Genomic DNA, 17,170 nt, shown 5'->3' with positions numbered 1-17,170 from the left:
ACCTGCCCGGCAATGGGAACGACTCTGGTCCGCTTCAAACTGATGGAGCCAGGTGCCACCTCCTCCGTTCTGTCCACAACCGTGAGAAAGATTTGTTAGCTAGTTCCCTTTGAGTTCACTTTGGTGTGATAACGCATCAATCAATCAAGACAACTAAATTGAGTAGATCAAACTCATCCCCAACTGGCCCATGTAGACATGTGAGACCTGGAGGAGAGAGCTTCAAGGCTTAACTACGAACTTACGAAGACACAAAAGGAGATATGGGCAGCCACGTACTACTACGACCCAGGCATCTCCCGCATCGACTACGGCGAGGGACACGTCATGGTGCTCCGCCGTATCATGATGGACCAGTGCCTCGTTGCCTCCTACGGTATCCTCAAAGACATGAGCCGCCTCCTCACCAGGCCGGCCAGGCCGGAGGAGCTGCTCGAGTTCCACGATCAGAAATACGTCGAGACCTCCTCTGGAACCTCACCCCGCCGGGGTATATTAGCGACGGTGATCTCCAGCGAACTGCCGAGGAGCATGACATCGGCACCATGCGTTGCCAAGACGCCGCTTGCTCAAACGACAACCCCGTCATCGATGGCCTCCTGGGGTAATGCCCGAGCTACGCCGGCGTGTCACTTCCGGCGCGTGCTCCATCCATCCAACCCCGTCGTCGATGGCCTCCTGGGGTAATGCCTGTACGATCTATGTATCTAACCCATTTGTCGGTGTCAAAACCGGCGGATCTCGGGTAGGAGGTCCCGAATTGTGCGTCTAGATGGATGGTAACAGGAGACAAGGGACACGATGTTTTTACCCAGGTTCGGGCCCTTTCGGTGGAGGTAAAACCCTACTCCTGCTTGATTAATATTGATGATATGGATAGTACAAGAATTGATCTACCACGAGATCAGAGAGGCTAAACCCTAGAATCTAGCCTATGGAATGATTGTTGTCCGTCCTACGGACTAAAACTCTCCGGTTTATATAGAGAGGGCTAGGGTTACACAGAGTCGGTTACAACGGGAGGAGATCTTCATATCATATCGCCAAGCTTGCCTTCCACGCCAAGGAAAGTCCCTATCCGGACACGGGACGAAGTCTTCAATCTTGTATCTTCATAGTCCGGGAGTCCGGCCAAAGGTCATAGTCCGGCCATCCGGACACCCCCTAATCCAGGACTCCCTCAGTAGCCCCCGAACCAGGCTTCAATGACGACGAGTCCGGCGCACAAATCGTCTTCGGCATTGCAAGGCGGGTTCTTCTCCAGCTCCATGTACTTGTAGAATAGTGTCCGACTTCTGATAAATGCTGCGCTCCTTGGCTTCCACGTCCAATAAAGGCCATCTTCCACGTGTCGAACGAATGCGAAAAGCCAGGGTATTTTTACATTTTCCCCCCTAGCTGCTCAAATAAGCTGCCTATATAAAAAGAGACGAGGATCTAGATCCGAACCACACCATCTCCCCTTCGCAAGCTTTCATCGGAGCGCTTCTGACCAGAAAATCCATTCCATCATGGACAGCCGACGCGGCTCCTCTTCTCGCGCTCCCAGCCCCAAGCCTGGGGATTGGGAGAGATGCTCCGTCCCGCATAGCAAGCTAGTAGTGCTTCAATCCAAGGGGCTACTCCCCCCGGCATATATGGTCCCAGTTCGATCCGGGATTGCCACCTATGGCGGCGGAGAGCGTCCCCAATCCCTCTCAAGGAGAGTGGGTGTGCCTAGTACCTTATTTAATAAGGGGACTCGGATTTCCAATTCATCCGTTTCTTCGAGGTCTACTGGAGTTCTACGGCCTCCAGCTACACAACCTCACACCTGCCTCCATACTGCACGTTGCGGGCTTTGTGGCCCTCTGCGAGCTATTCTTGGGCGTCGAGGCCCATTTCGCACTGTGGAAGAGGTTGTTCTGCCTTGTGCCCCGCTCTTAGGAGGGGTCAATTTATCAAGTGGGCGGAGCCGAACTATGGCGCATCGCCGGGACCGAATACCTATCTGGTACCCCTAAGAAGGCGTCCGAGGACTGGCCTTCGGAATGGTTTTATATGGATGACGTCCCCCTGCCAGACCCTGTGCAGATTGGCCTCCCTGAGTTTAACAACGCTTCGTTAAAGAAACGCCTGAGCCGGCGCCCACGGAATCCTCAAAGGGAAACTGACAGGGACGTCCTTTTACCTGATGAGCCGGATAAGATTGTTGGCTCATTCCGGATTGACCATGATCGAGGTCATGGCCACATGCATTACGCAGGGGGTGCAACCGCTTCAGTACAGAGGCCACCCCATGTGGGATTTCAACGGGGAGGACGACGCCACCCGGTGCGGTCGCAAGGGACCAGATTCGGCTGCCACTCTAACGAAGATCTTATCCACTTTGTACAAGGGAGAAGAAGAGGAATTCATCCGTGTCAATCCACAGGGCGGATTCTCCATGTATAACCCTCCGAGCTGGGTAAGCGAACACTTTCACTTATCTACCTGCTTTTGAAATTCTCATAATTGAGTACTTAGTCTGGCGATGTTAACGCAGGAGCTACGCCAGACGGTGAAGGAGATCAACAGCCCTCCCCCACAGCCCGAGGACCCAGAACGGTCCCTCGATCCGGATTCCCAAGAGGACCCGGACTTATGTGTGGAGTTAATTGATGGGGTGTTTCATCAATTGAGTAAGGACAACACCTTAGTGGCCATTACGGCTGATTATCCCGGACTACTTCCAGCCTCAAAGGTAACCGAGACCGAAGTCCCTGTACTTTGAAGGAGATCCATCCATGCCTTATTTTGAATGTTGTAAACCAATAGTGTTTCGTTTTGCAGGGGAAATCCTTGAGGCGGAGTGCCGGGCCCGCGGTGGGCAGCCAACAAGGGCCGCTGCAGCCAGGCGGGCCAAAAAGAAGTGCGGACCAGATCGAGACTCCGGTGCAACGGTACGGCGTGCGAATTTAATGCCTAGGGTTTATGCCCTCAAGTGATGCTAATGCTCATGCTCTCCTTAGGAAGAAGAGAGCCCGCCGGACTATATCCACCGGCCAGACTTCAAGGTCGGGTCCGGAAGCGGAGGCGGACACGGGGCGCGCGTCGGGCGTTCCTCCGACAGAGGATGCAGACGGGCTATCTGCCACCAATTCAGAGGTGGAGAGTGCCATGAACCACAGGCATCGCCGGACTGTTCTTCAGGACGCATGTTTTTCCCCAGAGGCATTGAACGCCTTTAATACGGGAGATGCGTACCTCCGTGCCGCTCAAAATGGTCTAGCCAGAGCCACAGAGCAGTATGTAAAAGACATACGGGTGAGTAAATCTGATGGTTATATATGTCAGTAGCCCCCGAGACTTGAAATAGTTAAGATAACTGTTTTAAGGATCATATGTTATGCAGGGTCTTACAAAGAAGAACACGCAACTGTCTCAGGAGCTGGAAGAGTGCAAGGCCCAACTCGAGGCCGCACTGGCCGCTTCAGCTATTGCCAAGGGGACCCCCTCAGGTAAAAAAAAAAAAAAAAAATAATTCCGTTGTAAAGTGCGGCATGTGTGCAAGTCTGACGATAACAGTGCAGATGGGGCCGGAGTAAATCCGGACAAGCAACAACTCCTACGCCAACTAAAGGCTGGCGAGAGCGTGCTGACAAGGGTGAGGCAAGAGAAGAACAAACTTCAAGACGCCAATACCCAGCTGGGCGAGGAACTAAAGGATGTTCGTATTCAGCTGTCTGCTTCCGTAAAGGAGAATCGGCGACTTCGACGCGGCATTTTTAGTAAGTGCTTGAACGAATTCTCGAAAAAAAATCGGCGAGGATGTCGATTGACAGAGCTATGTCTGTAGGTCTGCTGACAGGTCGTCCTGCGGAGGAAATGCCCGGTTCAACGGGGGACCTTCTTCCCGAGCTGTTGCAACTGCACGAACGAGTTCGGCAGGCAATGCAGGGCGTCGTCCAGGCTATGTGGCCATCCCTCTCCGTGCCCGAAGGCCTTGGGGAGCTTGCAAAGAAGCTGGAGGGAGTGCGGCAGCGCTTCCGGTTGTGGAAGATATCGGCCTGTCGTCAAGGTGCCAGGGAGGCCTGGGCCATGGTGAAGACTCGGTACACGAAGGCTGACCCGAACCACATGGCCAAAGTTGGCCCTATGGGTCCTGACGGAAAGGAGATCCCTGTCAGTTTAGTATATGGCCAGGTAGAGCTGGCTGCAAAGTATTCTCAACTGGACTGTAAATTAGACCGCCTGTTGGATGGTATTGAAGAAGAATATACCGAGTCGGATTGACTCTGTAATTTAAAATGACATGAAAAATGCCTTCTAGCCGGATTGTAGATCGTTTGTCATTGCGGACCTTTTCGCTTCGACCTCTGGACCCTATAGTCCGGAGTGTGTCCGAATACCCTCTCGATTATGTAAGAACCGGGGCATGCATGGAGACAAGGCGTAGGGGTCATAATTGCTTTAGCAGACAAGTGCCCAACTAGTTATGTTATATTACATGGTTAGTAAGAAACATCTTCCAGGGAGAATAGTTCCGTTAGGGGTTCCTTTCCCTGGGAGGCATGCCCTAAAGTGCATGTCCGAACTGCTAAAAAGAGCAGAAAAGCATCTGGGAGCAGATAAATAAACAAGAAAAATCATCTTTTAGTTCACCGACCGAATATTCCCTTAAGAACGCTAGCTTTCGGCTTCACCCAGTCTGAGGTACACATCCGGCTGACCCGGCAGTAACAATCGCAGAGGTGCTCCCTTTACCACCTAGCCGAACGAACGGGAACGTAGGGGTAAGCACAGGAGCCAGGCAACCCAGCTTGGCCAAAACTTAAGTCATATCGATGCATATAATGGTGTATAAAAGGTTCATGCGGAAGTGTCACACATGTTTTGGGCATGAGGCCCGTTTATATAAACTTCTGATAAAGAAGCCCCCAGGTATGATGAGCGCGGGTGGCGCGTCAAGTATGTGCGAACAATGCGCAAGCAAGCCCCTAAGGGCTTGGGAGAGAAAAAAAAGGTAGGGAGAAGGAGAGAAATGCCAGACAGCTAATGTGAAAAAATAAAAAGGGGACAGAGGAAGGAGACGAACACGGAGTCCGGCGCTAGGCGTAGAATCTTCGTAGGCGTGCTGCGTTCCATGGGTTCGGCTTGAGTCAGTTGTCCGATGCGTTTCGCAGACGGTACGCTCCACCAGTCAGTACTTGGTCGATTATGAAGGGACCCTCCCATTTGGGCTTTAGTTTGTCCTTTTTCTTGTCCGGCAGGCGTAGAACTAGTTCGCCAACGTTATAAGTTTTGGCCCGTACTTCTCTGCTTTGATATCTTCGAGCCTGCTGTTGATAGAATGCGGAACGGGCTTTTGCCATGTCGCGCTCCTCCTCCAATGCGTCCAAGTTGTCCTGCCGATCGAGCTCGGCTTCTCTTTCTTCGTACATGCGCACGCGAGGTGAGTCATGAATTATGTCGCAGGGCAGGACTGCCTCTGCGCCGTATACCATAAAAAATGGTGTGAATCCGGTAGTGCGATTCGGCGTGGTCCGCAGCCCCCAGAGTACGGAGTCAAGCTCCTCTACCCAGTGCGTGTTAGATTCCTTGAGGGATCGCACTAGTCTGGGTTTGATGCCGCTCATGATGAGACCGTTGGCTCGCTCGACTTGACCGTTAGTTTGTGGGTGATAGACTGAAGCGTAGTCGAGCTTGATGCCCATGTTTTTGCACCAGAGTTTAACTTCGTCGGCCGTGAAGTTTGTGCCGTTGTCAGTTATGATGCTGTGGGGGACGCCGTAACGGTGTACAACCCCGGATATGAAGTCTATCACCGGTCCGGATTCGGCCGTCTTTACAGGCTTGGCCTCTATCCATTTGGTGAATTTGTCCACCATGACCAGTAGATATTTTTTCTTGTGGGTTCCTCCTTTAAGGGGTCCAACCATGTCAAGCCCCCAGACCGCAAAAGGCCAGGTGATGGGTATGGTTTGTAGGGCGGTAGGCGGCATGTGGCTTTGATTAGCGAATAATTGGCAACCGACGCATCGCTGCACTAAGTCCTGAGCGTCTGCCCGGGCCGTCGGCCAATAAAATCCGGTACGGAAGGCCTTGCTTACAAGGGCCCGGGCTGCGGCGTGGTGCCCGCCTAGTCCGGCATGAATTTCAGCCAGAAGATTTCGCCCTTCTTCTTCGGAGATACACCTTTGAAGGACTCCGGTTGTGCTCTTCTTATAAAGCTCTCCCTCGTGGACTTTGTAGGCTTTAGATCGCCGCACTATGCAGCGGGCCTCGTTTTGGTCCTCGGGAAGTTCCTGCCTAGTTAGGTAGGCTAGGAATGGTTCTGTCCACGGGGCAATGACTGCCATTATTGTGTGGGCTGACGGTGTTGTTTCGTTGGCAGAGCCACCAACTGTGTCAGAATGTTCGGTGAGGGGTAGTGTGGTTGTGTCCGAGCTGTTGTTTCCGGACTCTCCCTCCCATGTTACGGATGGCTTGAAAAGCCTCTCTAGGAAGATGTTGGGAGGGACGGCATCGCGCTTTGCGCCGATGCGTGCCAACACGTCTGCTGCCTGGTTGTTCTCCCGGGCTATATGGTGAAATTCGAGCCCCTCAAACCGGGCTGACATCTTTAAGACGGCGTTGCGATAAGCTGCCATTTTCGGATCTTTGGCGTCAAAGTCTCCATTTATTTGGGATACCGCGAGGTTTGAATCCCCACGGACCTCTAGGCGCTGAATGCCCATGGAGACTGCCATCCGGAGACCATGTAGAAGGGCCTCGTATTCGGCTGCGTTGTTGGAGTCCGTGTACATTATCTGAGTACGTATTGGACTGTATCTCCTGTAGGGGACGTCAGAACGACGCCAGCCCCCAGGCCAGCCAACATTTTGGAGCCGTCGAAGTGCATGATCCAGTTGGAATATGCACCGTACTCTTTAGGGAGCTCGGCTTCGGTCCATTCGGCGATGAAGTCAGCCAAAACCTGTGATTTGATAGCTCGCCGTGGATTGTAAGTTATATCGAACGGGAGGAGCTCAATGGCCCATTTGGCAATCCAGCCCGTTGCGTCGCGGTTGTTCATAATATCATTAAGAGGTACTTCGGATGCCACTGTTATTGAACACTCTTGGAAATAGTGCCGTAGCTTCCGGGATGCCATGAACACCGCGTATGCTATCTTTTGATAATGCGGGTACCGTGACTTGCATGGGGTTAGGATAGTGGACACGTAGTAAACTGGTTTTTGGAGAGGAAACTTGTGTCCGTCCGTTTCTCGTTCGACGACGAGCACCGCGCTTACAACTTGATGAGTTGCCACGATGTATAATAGCATTGGTTCGCCCGTGTTGGGCGCGACCAGGACCGGATTTGTTGCCAGTATGGCTTTGATTTCTTCGAGTCCGGCCGTGGCGGCATCCGTCCACTCGAAGTGTTCGGTGCGCCACAGGAGGCGATAAAGGGGTAATGCCTTTTCTCCTAAATGGGAGATAAAGCGGCTTAGATCCGCCACGCATCCGGTCAATTTTTGTATTTGCTTGAGGTCTTTTGGGATATCCAATTGCGATAGAGCTCGGATCTTGGCTGAGTTTGCCTCAATTCCTCTACCGGATACAATGAAGCCCAAGAGCTTTCCGGCTGGCACGCCGAAAACGCATTTTTCTGGGTTGAGCTTAATGTCATATGCTCGGAGATTGTCGAACGTGAGCCTCAAGTCGTCTACTAGAGTTTCAACATGTTTGGATTTGATGACAACGTCACCTACGTATCACTACTGGAATCAGCTACTTTGCCATCTGCCAGATCTTTGCCATCCGCTAGCGGACGGCAAAGAAGCTCTTTGCCATCAGCTACCGAAAAGCAGACGGCAAAGAAACGGCAGACGGCAAAGAAGCTCTTTGCCATGCGCCATTTCGTTGCCGTCCGCCAGCCAGCTGACGGCAAATATGGAGGTGGCCCCCACCCACCCACCCGTTTAAAAAAACTTAACACCCCCACCTCTTTGCCGTCTGCTAGCAGACGGCAAAGAGAGATAACGGCGGACGGCAAAGAGTGGCGGACGGCAAAGAGCCGGGTAACTAACGGACGCCACCCCCCACCCCCGCCCGTTACTCTCCCTTCTCTTCCTCTCTCCTCCCCGACGCCCCGCCTTAGCTAGATCCACCGCCGCCCCCGCTGCCCGGCGCCGCCCCCGCCCCTGCCGCCCGGCACCGCCCCCGCCCCCGCACCCTTGGCCTGTCGCGCCACCACCCCTCCGCCCCCACCCCACCCGCCGACGCCCCGTCGCCCCACCACCCTCTGCCACCCGCCCCCCGCCGCCCGTCGCCCCACCACCCCTCCGCCCCCCACCCCACCCGCCAACGCCCCGTCGCCCCGCCACCCGCCGCCCGGCGCCGCACCCGCCGCCCGGTGCCCCCTCGCCGACCGTCCCATTGCTCCGGTGAGGGACTACTACTTTTTTTTTCTGTTTTTTCATTTTTTGGCTGTTTAATTGTTAGTGCTAGATTGTGTTAGTGTTAGTGTTAGAAAAGAATTAGAAGAAGTAGAAGAAGTAGAAGTAGTAGAAAGATGAAAAAAGAAGAAGAAGAAAAGAAGTAGAAGAAGTAGTAGAAGAAGAAAAGAAGAAACAAAAAGAAGTAAAAAAGTAGAAAAAAGATGAAAGAAGAAGAAGAAGAAAGGAAAGAAGAAGAAGAAGAGAAAGAAAGAAGAAGAAGGATAGAAGGAAACACCCCGACCCCCTGACCCCCTGACCCCGACACCCCGACCCCGACACCCCGACCCCCTGACCCCTGACCCCGACACCCGGACCCCGACACCACACCCCGACCCCGACACGACACCCAGACACCCCGACACTCGACCCCCCGAGGCCGACAGGGTCTTATATTTGTGAATTATTAGTTAGGTCATATATTTTTCGATTTTGTTATGAAAAACATCATATATAATTATGTTGATCGGGTTGATTTAAATGTGCAGTTGTTTCACCGCTGCGAGGTTTGGTGTTCGACGACCTCGCCGTGCGTTTGACAAGCTCTGTCGTGAGTGAGCACAAATGACATGTCCTCCTCCCCCATTAATTATTTGCTCTGTTCCGGTGTTCGTGCCGATGAAACTTGATAGCTAGCTATATATGTGTCTTGAATCATCAGTATGTGTAACCAATATGTGTCTCCCGTTCGAAAGCGTCATAGTTATAAATATGCATGCATTTGCATATTTATAACCTTGATTCTTTCGAATTGTCCAACGCTATCCATGGACGACATAATTAGCTTAGTTAGCTCATAAACAATCCATTTTACCTACGTTAGCTCTAAAATGATGCATTTTACCTAAGTTAGCTCATAAACGATCCATTTCACCTAAGTTACCTCACAAACGATGGCGTGCTTCTTCTTCTAGTCTTCTTCTTCTAGTCACCTTTTCCTAACTTTCTTATTTGCCATTTTGCAGATTTCATTCACTTCTCGGAAGCTAGCTTGCTATGATGGAGTGCTTGTTTTTTATTTCATTCTCTTCTAGTATTCTTCTAGCTTGCTACGATGGAACTTGCTATCTTGATGAAACTTTGCATTGTAATATGTATGTGCAACTTCCTAATGGTTGCAACTTATGTGTATGTGCAACTTGCTATATATGTATGTACGATGAAACTTATGTGCTGTTAAATAGCCCTGTGAAGTATATCTATATATGTCATATATATTTGCTGTGAAAATTGTTGGATTTAAAAAAAACAGGGAAAAAAAGCCAATATGCAGGCTCTTTGCCATCTGCCACCGACGGCAAAGGGCTCTTCGCCATCAGCAGCGGATGGCAAAGAGGCCACGTGGCAGGCAACTGTGCTTCCTGGGAGGCTGACCAATTTGGTCAGTTTGCCTACAGTGGCTGACGGCAAAGGCCTTACGAAGTTTTCCGTCAGCGGCCGACGGCAAAGGCTTGCCGTTAACCACCTAACGGTGTAACAGCGCATTTATTGCCGTCTGCATTCTTTGCTGTCGGCTGCTGATGGCAAAGGCCCCTTTGCCATCAGCCGCCCAAAGCAGACGGCAACGTAGCTCTTAGCCGTCCCGTACTTTGCCGTCCACTTTTGCCGTCCGCGGCGGACGACAAAGACCTTTGCCGTCCGCCATCCATGCCTTTGCCGTCCGCCGTGGCAGATGGCAAAGTAGATGATTCCTGTAGTGTATGCTTCAACTGTTTTACCGATCTGGTTGGCCAGACATGTCTGAATCATGCGCTGATATGTTGCGCCGGCGTTTTTGAGCTCGAAGGGCATCGTGTTGAAGCAGAATGGGCCGTATGGGGTGATGAATGCCGTTGCGGCTTGGTCTGACTTTGCCATCTTGATTTGGTGGTAGCCAGAGTATGCATCGAGGAAACACAATGAATCGTGTCCTGCAGTGGCGTCGATGATTTGATCAATTCGGGGGAGGGGGAAGGGATCCTTTGGGCAGGCTTTATTTAGGTCTTTGAAATCGACACATAGGCGCCAGGATTTGTCCTTCTTTGGTACCATCACCAGGTTTGCTAGCCAGTCCGGATGTTTTATATCTCTGATGAATCCGGCTTCCAGTAATTTTGCTAGCTCCTCTCCCATGGCTTGTCTCTTGGGTTTGGAGAAACGCTGAAGAGTCTGCTTAAACGGGCTTGAACCCTTTGTAGGATGTCCAGCTGTGCTCGGCCAGCCTGTGTGGGATTCCTGGCATGTCTGAAGGGTGCCAGGCAAAAATGTCCCAATTTTCTCGTAGGAATTCTCCGAGTGCGGCGTCTACATCAGGTTTTAGTTGTGCCCCGATGGAGGCCGTTTTTGTGGTGTCTGTTGGATGGACTTGGAACTTGACTATTTCGTCTGCCGGCTTGAAGGAGGTGGACTTGGATCTTTGTCGAGTATCACGTCGTCCCTGTCCACCGTGGAGCGCAACATAGTTAGTTCCTCAGCCGCCAGGGCTTCGGATAATGCCTCGAGGGCCAGTGCGGCTGTCTTGTTTTCGGTGCGGAGCGCTGTGTCCGGATCACTAGCAAGAGTGATGATTCCGTTGGGTCCGGGCATTTTGAGCTTCAGGTACCCGTAATGGGGTATAGCTTGAAAAATTGTGAATGCTTCTCGCCCTAACAGAGCGTGGTATCCGCTGCTGAATGGGGCCACTTGAAATGTGACCTCCTCGGATCTGTAATTATCCGGCGTGCCGAACACCACGTCCAGTGTGATTTTCCCTGAACAGCATGCTTCCCGGCTGGGGATTATTCCTCTAAAGGTTGTGTTGCTTCGCTCAATGCGGCTCCAGTCTATTTCTATTTTTCGCAGTGTTTCCTCATAGATGAGGTTCAATCCGCTGCCATCGTCCATGAGTACCTTTGTAAGCCAGAAGCCGTCCACTATCGGATTGAGGACCAATGCAGCTGGTGCTCGGGCTGGCCGGAATTTAGGTTCGTCACTGGCATTAAAAGTAATAGCCGTGTCACTCCATGGATTTATTGTTGCTACCTGGTAGACTTCGGCAAGGCTGCGGAGCGTTCGCTTCCTCGCATTGTTCGATACGAAAGTCTCGAAGACTGTTGACACCGTACTGGCGTTTCTGGGGTGGTGCTCTGCGCATTCTGGAGTTAGAAGCTCCTCGCCACTCCTGGCCACCTGCCGGAGTATCCAACATGCTCTGAGGCTGTGAGTTGGTGCGACTTCCCCTGAACTGTGGATTTTACAGGGTCCATTGAGCCATCCCTCCAGTACGGTCCCATACCCTATAGAGGGTTTTTGTTTGTTGCTATTTGGCTTAAGTGCCTGGCGATAATGCGTTCTTTTGTTTCGGACTGGGATTGTATTCAGGGCCGGATTGTCCCAGAATTTTGTTTCGGTTTTCCGAACGCTTTCTGTCGCACAGTACTTTTGTACTATGGATGTCAAGTCGGCGAAGCGTGTAATTTCGTGACGACTTATGGCGTTGAGGATTCCGATGTCCGTGCAGTTGTTACAAAAGAATGTAATTGCATCCTTCTCACGGCAGTCCTTTATCTTGTTTATAACCAGGAGGAATCTGGCCCAATAGTGGTGTACTGTTTCCCCGGGCTCTTGCCGTATTTGGGATAGATCCCTTGTAGTTGGGTGGGCGGGTGGATTTAAATCCGGAACCTCGCCCGATCTAAGATTCAGGGGCCAAGAAATTTCCGAATCCGGAAGCTTGTTTTCTTGGACGTTATTCAATGAATCAGACCTGCTGCCTGACTTCAGGTTCAGGGCTTGGGCGACATCCTCCCCTCCGCGGATATCCGGCTTGGAGGGGTCGGGAATCCGGACACATCTGATCCTTAGGATGGGCGAAGATTCGCCGCATTGTTCTTCCACCACTTCAACGTGGTGGGTGACCTGGGGAGAGTCGATCTCTCTCTGATCGGGTTTAAGCCCCATCTGGCCGTAATCTGTAGCGACTCCCAGGGCAGCGATGCGATCCAAGAGCTCGTTTAGGGAAGAGAGCTCCATCGGATCTAACTGCTCGGCGAGTTCCGAGCTGATCTGGAGATTGCTTTCGATGGCCCGAGAGGTCATCACCGACGCGGTGGCCGAACAGGCGGTCATCAAAAACCTGCCTAGCCGAAGAGTTTGGCCGACAGCCAAAGCTCCTTTAGCAACAGCGCCGTCTTTAAAGACGGGGTGCGGCATCCTTCCTGTGGGTGACGACACAGAGGAACTCTCAATGAAAGCACCAATGTCGGTGTCAAAACCGACGGATCTCGGGTAGGGGGTCCCGAATTGTGCGTCTAGGCGGATGGTAACAGGAGACAAGGGACACGATGTTTTTACCCAGGTTCGGGCCCTCTCGGTGGAGGTAAAACCCTACTCCTGCTTGATTAATATTGATGATATGGGTAGTACAAGAGTTGATCTACCACGAGATCAGAGAGGCTAAACCCTAGAATCTAGCCTATGGTATGATTGTTGTCCGTCCTACGGACTAAAACTCTCCGGTTTATATAGACACCAGAGAGGGTTAGGGTTACACAGAGTCGATTACAACGGGAGGAGATCTTCATATCATATCGCCAAGCTTGCCTTCCACGCCAAGGAAAGTCCCTATCCGGATACGGGACGAAGTCTTCAATTTTGTATCTTCATAGTCCGGGAGTCCGGCCAAAGGTCATAGTCCGGCCATCCGGACACCCCCTAATCCAGGAATCCCTCACCACCCATCCCCTCTGTAGCTGAGATGCTCGTCACACCAGGACGAGCCCTTTTCATGGACGAGATATCAACTGGACTTGACAGTTCGTTAAGCCTTGAGCTAAGCTCTAGTTGTTTTGTTTGACACAACGTCTAATCTCTAATTTTGTTTATAGGCTGCTGCAACAGGAGAACAGAAAGCTGAGGTGGTCACGAATCACATACTAAAGGTGCGTGCAAACTCTCCACCTAAGTTCAAAGGGACTGATAGAATACAAAAATGTGTTTATGTTACTGATTCTTTATTTTTCCTTTTCAAATACTGAAGATCCTAGGATTGGATATGTGCGCCGACACAATCGTAGGAAATAACATGTTGAGAGGAATATCAGGAGGGCAAAAAAAGAGAGTGACCACAGGTAATTCATCAAGGGAGTAAGTCAAATACCATGTGTCCTATACGATCTAAGTATCTAACCCATCCATCCTATCTGCAGCTGAGATGCTCGTCACACCAGGACGGGCCCTTTTCATGGACGAAATATCAACTGGACTTGACAGTTCGACTACCTTCCAGATTGTGAACTCCATCCGGCAAACTATTCACATTCTTGGCGGAACAGCAGTTATTTCCTTGCTGCAACCTGCACCTGAGACATATGAATTGTTTGACGATATAATTCTCCTCTCAGACGGTCAGGTTGTCTACAATGGCCCCCGTGAACATGTGCTTGAGTTTTTTGAATCAGTGGGTTTCAAATGTCCCGAGAGAAAAGGTGTAGCTGACTTCTTGCAGGAGGTGAGTTCCATTGTATCTGTAATTATGCATTTGCATAAAACCCCGAAATCTTTAAATACCTAAGGAATACAAAACTAGAAATATCTTGGAATGTTTTGATGCAAAGTTTGATGGCGAATGCAACAGACGGATCATCAACATATTGATATGCTTGGAGAAATAAAAAACATATTTATACAAACCCCTGTCCCAAAGTCAGATTTTCTAATGGTAGGATCACAATTGGCTACAGTGCTGAAGTGGACTGACTATAATTGAAATGTGGTATGCAGGTTACATCAAGGAAAGATCAGAGACAATACTGGATACACAGTGACGAGACATACCGATATGTTGCTGTGAAGAACTTTGCAGAGGCATTTCAATCTTTCCATGTTGGTCAGGCTATAAGAAGTGAGTTGTCTGTCCCATTTGACAAGAGCAGGAGCCATCCTGCTGCCCTGAAAACATCAAAATATGGTGCCAACATGAAAGAGCTGCTTAAAGCTAACATCAACAGAGAGATGTTGCTCATGAGAAGAAACTCCTTTGTGTATATATTCAAGGCAACTCAGGTGATTCCAAAAAACTAAATTTTATTTTCAGTACATAGTGATCACAGACTGAAGGGGAGCCTTGGCGCAGTGGTAAAGCTGCTGCCTTGTGACCATGAGGTCACGGGTTCAAGTCCTGGAAACAGCCTCTTACAGAAATGTAGGGAAAGGCTGCGTACTATAGACCCAAAGTGGTCGGACCCTTCCCCGGACCCTGCGCAAGCGGGAGCTACATGCACCGGGCTTCCCTTAGTGATCACACACTGATGACTATAATCTACAGAAGTTCTAAGTTAAAAGTATCTCATCATGTTATATCTCTTTATTGTTCAGTTGACGCTAATGGCAATCATCACAATGACGGTCTTTCTTCGGACAAATATGCATCATGACTCGATAACAAATGGAGGGATATACATGGGTGCACTGTTCTTTGGGATCGTGATGATCATGTTCAATGGGTTAGCAGAAGTGGGCCTAACTGTTGCAAAGCTTCCTGTTTTCTTCAAACAAAGGGATCTCCTTTTCTTTCCAGCATGGACGTATTCCTTGCCATCATGGATCATCAAAACACCCCTCTCCTTGCTGAATGCATCAATATGGGTCTTCATAACATATTACGTCATCGGATTTGATCCCAATGTAGAGAGGTAAGGATGCTAATACTGCTACCATACTTTTTTTATGAATGTATTGCAGAAGCTAACAGAAGTAATGAATTACTGCAGACTTTTTAGACAGTTCCTGCTCCTCTTAGTAATGAGTGAGACGGCATCTGGCCTCTTCCGCTTCATTGCTGGTCTTGCAAGGAATCAGATTGTTGCGAACACCATTGGTTCATTCTTCTTACTAATCTGTATGCTTACAGGCGGATTCGTCCTGTCAAGAGGTATGCAATGATACCAGCCTAAACACCATGGTTGAGATAGCGAGCTAAGAATGCTTCGAGCAAATTGCCTAAGTGCAGTTGCTATTGGCACATTAAATGTGATGCTTTGTATGAGAATTGCAAATTAAACTGTTGCTCTATGTTTTTAATAGAGAATGTGAAGAAATGGTGGATATGGGGGTATTGGATATCACCACTGATGTATGCACAAAATGCCATATCAGTAAATGAATTCCTAGGTGGCAGCTGGAATAAGGTAAGGAGTTCATAAATTATTCAGAAAAGGGTAAATAATCATTTAACTGAAAATGGTAGACTAAATCATATTGATACTGCTATATTACAGACAGTCCCTGGTTTCAGAGAACCACTTGGAAGACTAGTTCTGGAATCTCGTGGAATGTTTACTGAGGCAAAATGGTACTGGATTGGTGTTGGTGCACTGCTCGGATATGTGCTTCTATTCAATGCCCTCTACACCATCTGCCTCACATTTCTCAAACGTGAGTTACAAATAACTTGTAATTAGAATGCCAATAGAAAGGGTCCTTACAATTGGAGGTCTATTTTTAATCTTATACATGTTGCTCTGCAGCATTTGACAGCAGTCAGCAAACAATATCTGAGGAAACAATGAAGATAAAACAGGCTAATTTAACTGGTGAAATTCTGGAAGAAACATCAGGAGGGCATAACAATACAACAATACTCGGTAAAGCACTTGTTTTTACATTCATCAATCAAAATACTCCCTCCGTCCGGAAATACTTGTCGAAGAAATGCATAAAAACGAATGTATCTAGAATTAAATTACGTCTAGATACATCCATTCCTCCGACAAGTATTTTCGGACGGAGGGAGTATGATATGCAATATAATGGATTTAAAAATAATCCCTTCAATATGTCCATCAGATACTGCAGATGAGAGCAACGGTGAATCAACTTCAAACAACGCAACAGTGAATTCTTGTCCAAGCAACAAAGGAATGATCCTCCCTCACTAGTAGAAAAAAACCCATTCGTCCCGGTTGGTTAGGGCCTTTTGTCCCGGTTCTTGAACCGGGACTAAAGGGTCGTTACTAATGCCCTAGACCTTTAGTCCCGGTTCAAGCACGAACCGGGACAGATGGGCCTCCACGTGGCCGGTGCGCCGAGCCCAGGCATGAGGGCATTTGGTCCCGGTTGGTGGCACCAATCGGGACCAAGAGGCATCCACGCATCAGCATTTCAGGGGCTGGGGTTTTTGTTTTTTTAAAGGGGGAGGGGGTTTGGGGGGTTTGGGGGGTTAATTTAGATGTTTCATATATTGTGTTAGCTAGCTAATTAATAGAGAGAGGTGTCCTCTTTTATGTCCGTGCTTGGTCGACGCTACATACTATACATAGAGAGGCCCTCGACACGCTAGCTAGTAAGAAAATAAAGAAAACCATTAAGTATAGAAGTTCGTCATGCATACCGAGAGAAGTGATCGATTGACCTCTCCTTCTCCGAGAGATTGGTCGAACAACAACTTTTCGTATTATCTATCCGGCGCTACTGGCTACATACATATACAATATGTAAGATCTTGTACAATCCCCTAGCAATTGAAATCAACTTCCACATGGTATTCTCCAGCTTTATTGATGATGTGGTCAAGAAAGAATCCCGCCAATTCCTCTTGAATTGCTTTCATGCGATCTTGTGGTAGGAGTTCATTCCGCATCTGCCACGTCTAATTTGAAGAAGGGGGTTAATACATATATATGAATGAAACTCAACAGAAATGATGGTGTAATAAAATGAAATTGTGAATATTATTTCTTACGCATTTCATATTGTCTTTGAGAGTAGCCC

General features: G+C 49.5%; 1 pseudogene; it reads left to right on the top strand.

Annotated features, from left to right (window-relative positions):
• The first annotated feature begins 327 nt into the window (after window positions 1-327).
• LOC123067897 (ABC transporter G family member 53-like) overlaps window positions 328-17,170 on the top strand; it is a 55,621-nt pseudogene continuing 38,778 nt past the window's right edge.

The sequence above is a fragment of the Triticum aestivum genome, chromosome 3B, assembly GCF_018294505.1.
Source record: "Triticum aestivum cultivar Chinese Spring chromosome 3B, IWGSC CS RefSeq v2.1, whole genome shotgun sequence".
NCBI lineage: Eukaryota > Viridiplantae > Streptophyta > Magnoliopsida > Poales > Poaceae > Triticum > Triticum aestivum.
This window is presented reverse-complemented; position numbering and strand designations above follow the sequence as displayed.